This window comes from Lolium perenne, chromosome 5 (assembly GCF_019359855.2).
Source record: "Lolium perenne isolate Kyuss_39 chromosome 5, Kyuss_2.0, whole genome shotgun sequence".
Lineage (NCBI taxonomy): Eukaryota > Viridiplantae > Streptophyta > Magnoliopsida > Poales > Poaceae > Lolium > Lolium perenne.
Genome location: NC_067248.2, coordinates 189,796,838 through 189,803,717, shown reverse-complemented (window position 1 = coordinate 189,803,717; position 6,880 = coordinate 189,796,838).

The window sequence follows — 6,880 nt, the reverse complement described above, 5'->3', positions numbered from 1 at the left end:
TCGCGATGGCGGCGGCTACAGAAGGTTTCTGTGGGTTTCGTCGAACGTATCAGGGTTTTCACGACGGAGGCTTTAAATAGGCGGAAGGGAGGCGTCAGAGGGCTTGTGGGGCCACCACACCATAGGGTGGCTGATACGTCTCCGACGTATCGATAATTTCTTATGATCCATGCCACATTATTGATGTTATCTACATGTTTTATGCACACTTTATGTCATATTCGTGCATTTTCTGGAACTAACCTATTAACAAGATGCCGAAGTGCCGCTTGTCAGTTTTCTGCTGTTTTTGGTTTCAGAAATCCTAGTAACGAAATATTCTCGGAATTGGACGAAATCAAAGCCCAGGGGCCTATTTTTCCACGAAGCTTCCAGAAGTCCGAAGGAGAGACGAAGAGGGGCCACGGGGTGGCCAAACCCTAGGGCGGCGCGGCCCCCCCCTTGGCCGCGCCGGCCTATGGTGTGGGCCCCCCGTGCCGCCTCTTGACCTGCCCTTCCGCCTACAAATAGCCTCCGTGACGAAACCCCCAGTACCGAGAGCCACGATACGGAAAACCTTACTGAGACGCCGCCACCGCCGATCCCATCTCGGGGGATCCAGGAGATCGCCTCCGGCACCCTGCCGGAGAGGGGATTCATCTCCCGGACGACTCTACACCGCCATGGTCGCCTCCGGAGTGATGAGTGAGTAGTCTACCCCTGGACTATGGGTCCATAGCAGTAGCTAGATGGTTGTCTTCTCCCCATTGTGCTATCATTGTCGGATCTTGTGAGCTGCCTAACATGATCAAGATCATCTATCTGTAATTCTATATGTTGCGTTTGTTGGGATCCGATGAATAGAGAATACTTGTTATGTTGATTATCAAAGTTATATGTACGTGTTGTTTATGATCTTGCATGCTTTCCGTTACTAGTAGATGCTCTGGCCAAGTAGATGCTTGTAACTCCAAGAGGGAGTACTTATGCTCGATAGTGGGTTCATGCCTGCATTCACACCGGGACAAGTGATGAAAGTTCTAAGGTTGTGTTGTGCTGTTGCCACTAGGGATAAAACATTGATGCTATGTCTAAGGATGTAGTTGTTGATTACATTACGCACCATACTTAATGCAATTGTCTGTTGCTTTGCAACTTAATACTGGAGGGGGTTCGGATGATAACCTGAAGGTGGACTTTTTAGGCATAGATGCAGTTGGATGGCGGTCTATGTACTTTGTCGTAATGCCCAATTAAATCTCACTATACTCATCATGATATGTATGTGCATGGTCATGCTCTCTTTATTTGTCAATTGCCCAACTGTAATTTGTTCACCCAACATGTTGTTCGTCTTATGGGAGAGACACCTCTAGTGAACTGTGGACCCCGGTCCAATTCTCTTTACTGAAATACAATCTACTGCAATACTTGTTCTACTGTTTTCTGCAAACAATCATCTTCCACACAATACGGTTAATCCTTTGTTACAGCAAGCCGGTGAGATTGACAACCTCACTGTTTCGTTGGGGAAAAGTACTTTGGTTGTGTTGTGCAGGTTCCACGTTGGCGCCGGAATCCCTGGTGTTGCGCCGCACTACATCCCGCCGCCATCAACCTTCAACGTGCTTCTTGGCTCCTCCTGGTTCGATAAACCTTGGTTTCTTTCTGAGGGAAAACTTGCTGCTGTGCGCATCATACCTTCCTCTTGGGGTTCCCAACGAACGTGTGAGTTACACGCCATCAAGCTCTTTTTCTGGCGCCGTTGCCGGGGAGATCAAGACACGCTGCAAGGGGAGTCTCCACATCCCAATCTCTTTACTTTGTTTTTGTCTTTCTTAGTTTTATTTACTACTTTGTTTGCTGTACTAAATCAAAATACAAAAAAATTAGTTGCTAGTTTTACTTTATTTGCTATCTTGTTTGCTATATCAAAAACACACAAAAAATTAGTTACTTGTTTTACTTTACTTAATATCATGCATGTTTTTATTTCACTAGTTAAGCATAATGGAAAACAACAAAAATATGAGAGATCTTTATGAACTTTATCTTGAATTAGGACATGATGTGTTTGAAGAGAGAATTAAAAAACCCATGAAACTTTATATGCATGCTAATGGGAATGTTATTACTATGAATGCTTTGAACACCATTGTTGCTAATGCTATGGAAAATTCTAAGCTTGGGGAGGCTGGCTCTGATGAGCATGATCTTTTTAGTCCCCCAAGCATTGAGGAGAAAATTTTCTTTTATGATTACAATATGCCTCCTATATATGATGATATCCACTTTGTTGAATTTGCTCCCACTACAACTAATAAAATTGATTATGCTTATGTGGAGAGTAATAATTTTATGCATGAGACTCATGATAAGAATGCTTTATGTGATAGTTATATTGTTGAGTTTGCTCATGATACTACTGGAAATTATTATGAGAGAGGAAAATATGGTTGTAGAAATTTTCATGTTACTAAAATACCTCTCTATATGCTGAAATTTTTGAAGTTACACTTGTTTTGTCTTCCTATGCTATTCACTTTGTTCTTCATTGACTTTTTTATTTACAAGATTCCTTTTCATAGGAAGCATGTTAGGTTTAAATTTGTTTTGAATTTGCCTCTTGATGCTCTCTTTTGCTTCAAATACTATTTCTTGCGAGTGCATCATTAAAACTGCTGAGCCCATCTTAATAGCTATAAAGAAAGAACTTCTTGGGAGATAACCCATGTGTTTATTCTACTACAGTACTTTGTTTTTATTTTGTGTCTTGGAAGTTGTTTACTACTGTAGCAACCTCTCCTTATCTTAGTTTTGTGTTTTGTTGTGCCAAGTTAAGCCGTTGATAGAAAAGTAAGTACTAGATTTGGATTACTGCGCAGTTCCAGATTTCTTTGCTGTCACGAATCTGGGTATACCTCCCTGTAGGTAGCTCAGAAAATTAAGCCAATTTACGTGCATGATTCTCAGATATGTACGCAACTTTAATTCAATTTGAGCATTTTCATTTGAGCAAGTCTGGTGCCATTTTAAAATTCGTCAATACGAACTGTTCTGTTTTGACAGATTCTGCCTTTTATTTCGCATTGCCTCTTTTGCTATGTTGGATGAATTTCTTTGATCCACTAATGTCCAGTAGCATTATGCAATGTCCAGAAGTGTTAAGAATGATTGTGTCACCTCTGAATATGTCAATTTATATTGTGCACTAACCCTCTAATGAGTTGTTTCGAGTTTGGTGTGGAGGAAGTTTTCAAGGATCAAGAGAGGAGTATGATGCAACATGATCAAGGAGAGTGAAAGCTCTAAGCTTGGGGATGCCCCGGTGGTTCACCCCTGCATATATCAAGGAGACTCAAGCGTCTAAGCTTGGGGATGCCCAAGGCATCCCCTTCTTCATCGACAACATTATCAGGTTCCTCCCCTGAAACTATACTTTTATTCCATCACATCTTATGTGCTTTTTCTTGGAGCGTCGGTTTGTTTTTGTTTTTTCTTTTGTTTGAATAAAATGGATCCTAGCATTCACTTTATGGGAGAGAGACACGCTCCGCTGTAGCATATGGACAAGTATGTCCTTGGTTTCTACTCATAGTATTCATGGCGAAGTTTCTCCTTCGTTAAATTGTTATATGGTTGGAATTGGAAAATGATACATGTAGTAATTGCTATAAATGTCTTGGGTAATGTGATACTTGGCAATTGTTGTGCTCATGATTAAGCTCTTGCATCATATGCTTTGCACCCATTAATGAAGAAATACATAGAGCATGCTAAAATTTGGTTTGCATATTTGGTTTCTCTAAGGTCTAGATAATTTCTAGTATTGAGTTTGAACAACAAGGAAGACGATGTAGATTCTTATAATGTTTACAATATGTCTTTTATGTGAGTTTTGCTGCACCGGTTCATCCTTGTGTTTGTTTCAAATAAACCTTGCTAGCCTAAACCTTGTATCGAGAGGGAATACTTCTCATGCATCCAAAATACTTGAGCCAACCACTATGCCATTTGTGTCCACCATACCTACCTACTACATGGTATTTTCCGCCATTCCAAAGTAAATTGCTTGAGTGCTACCTTTAAAATTCCATCATTCACCTTTGCAATATATAGCTCATGGAACAAATAGCTTAAAAACTATTGTGGTATTGAATATGTAATTATACACTTTATCTCTTATTAAGTTGCTTGTTGTGCGATAACCATGTTCACTGGGGACGCCATCAACTATTCATTGTTGAATTTCATGTGAGTTGCTATGCATGTCCGTCTTGTCTGAAGTAAGAGAGATCTACCACCTTATGGTTAAGCATGCATATGTTAGAGAAGAACATTGGGCCGCTAACTAAAACCATGATCCATGGTGGAAGTTTCAGTTTTGGACATATATCCTCAATCTCAAATGAGAAAATTATTAATTGTTGTTACATGCTTATGCATAAAAGAGGAGTCCATTATCTGTTGTCTATGTTGTCCCGGTATGGATGTCTAAGTTGAAGAATAATCAATAGCGAGAAATCCAATGCGAGCTTTCTCCTTAGACCTTTGTACAGGCGGCATAGAGGTACCCCTTTGTGACACTTGGTAAAAACAGTGCATTGTGATGATCCGGTAGTCCAAGCTAATTAGGACAAGGTGCGGGCACTATTAGTACACTATGCATGAGGCTTGCAACTTATAAGATATAATTTACATGATGCATATGCTTTATTACTACCGTTGACAAAATTGTTTCATGTTTTCAAAATCAAAGCTCTAGCACAAATATAGCAATCGATGCTTTTCCTCTATGGAGGACCATTCTTTTACTTTCAATGTTGAGTCAGTTCACCTATTTCTCTCCATCTCAAGAAGCAAACACTTGTGTGAACTGTGCATTGATTCCTACATACTTGCTTATTGCACTTATTATATTACTCTATGTTGACAATATCCATGAGATATACATGTTACAAGTTGAAAGCAACCGCTGAAACTTAATCTTCTTTTGCGTTGCTTCAATACCTTTACTTTGAATTGTTGCTTTATGAGTTAACTCTTATGCAAGACTTATTGATGCTTGTCTTGAAGTGCTATTCATGAAAAGTCTTTGCTTTATGATTCACTTGTTTACTCATGTCATATACATTGTTTTGATCGCTGCATTCACTACATATGCTTTACAAATAGTATGATCAAGATTATGATGGCATGTCACTCCAGAAATTATCTGTGTTATCGTTTTACCTGCTCGGGACGAGCAGAACTAAGCTTGGGGATGCTGATACGTCTCCGACGTATCGATAATTTCTTATGATCCATGCCACATTATTGATGTTATCTACATGTTTTATGCACACTTTATGTCATATTCGTGCATTTTCTGGAACTAACCTATTAACAAGATGCCGAAGTGCCGATTCTTTGTTTTCTGCTGTTTTTGGTTTCAGAAATCCTAGTAACGAAATATTCTCGGAATTGGACGAAATCAAAGCCCAGGGGCCTATTTTTCCACGAAGCTTCCAGAAGTCCGAAGGAGAGACGAAGAGGGGCCACGGGGTGGCCAAACCCTAGGGCGGCGTGGCCCCCCCCTTGGCCGCGCCGGCCTATGGTGTGGGCCCCCCGTGCGGCCTCTTGACCTGCCCTTCCGCATACAAATAGCCTCCGTGACGAAACCCCCAGTACCGAGAGCCACGATACGGAAAACATTACTGAGACGCCGCCACCGCCGATCCCATCTCGGGGGATCCAGGAGATCGCCTCCGGCACCCTTCCGGAGAGGGGATTCATCTCCCGGAGGACTCTACACCGCCATGGTCGCCTCCGGAGTGATGAGTGAGTAGTCTACCCCTGGACTATGGGTCCATAGCAGTAGCTAGATGGTTGTCTTCTCCCCATTGTGCTATCATTGTCGGATCTTGTGAGCTGCCTAGCATGATCAAGATCAACTATCTGTAATTCTATATGTTGCGTTTGTTGGGATCCGATGAATAGAGAATACTTGTTATGTTGATTATCAAAGTTATATCTACGTGTTGTTTATGATCTTGCATGCTTTCTGTTACTAGCAGATGCTCTGGCCAAGTAGATGCTTGTAACTCCAAGAGGGAGTACTTATGCTCGATAGTGGGTTCATGCCTGCATTGACACCTGGGACAGTGACAGAAAGTTCTAAGGTTGTGTTGTGCTGTTGCCACTAGGGATAAAACATTGATGCTATGTCTAAGGATGTAGTTGTTGATTACATTACGCACCATACTTAATGCAATTGTCTGTTGCTTTGCAACTTAATACTGGAGGGGGTTCGGATGATAACCTGAAGGTGGACTTTTTAGGCATAGATGCAGTTGGATGGCGGTCTATGTACTTTGTCGTAATGCCCAATTAAATCTCACTATACTCATCATGATATGTATGTGCATGGTCATGCTCTCTTTATTTGTCAATTGCCCAACTGTAATTTGTTCACCCAACATGCTGTTCGTCTTATGGGAGAGACACCTCTAGTGAACCGTGGACCCCGGTCCAATTCTCTTTACTGAAATACAATCTACTGCAATACTTGTTCTACTGTTTTCTGCAAACAATCATCTTCCACACAATACGGTTAATCCTTTGTTACAGCAAGCCGGTGAGATTGACAACCTCACTGTTTCGTTGGGGCAAAGTACTTTGGTTGTGTTGTGCAGGTTCCACGTTGGCGCCGGAATCCCTGGTGTTGCGCCGCACTACATCCCGCCGCCATCAACCTTCAACGTGCTTCTTGGCTCCTCCTGGTTCGATAAACCTTGGTTTCTTTCTGAGGGAAAACTTGCTGCTGTGCGCATCATACCTTCCTCTTGGGGTTCCCAACGAACGTGTGAGTTACACGCCAACAGTGGCGCGGCCAGGGCCTGGGCCGCGCCACCTGCATGTG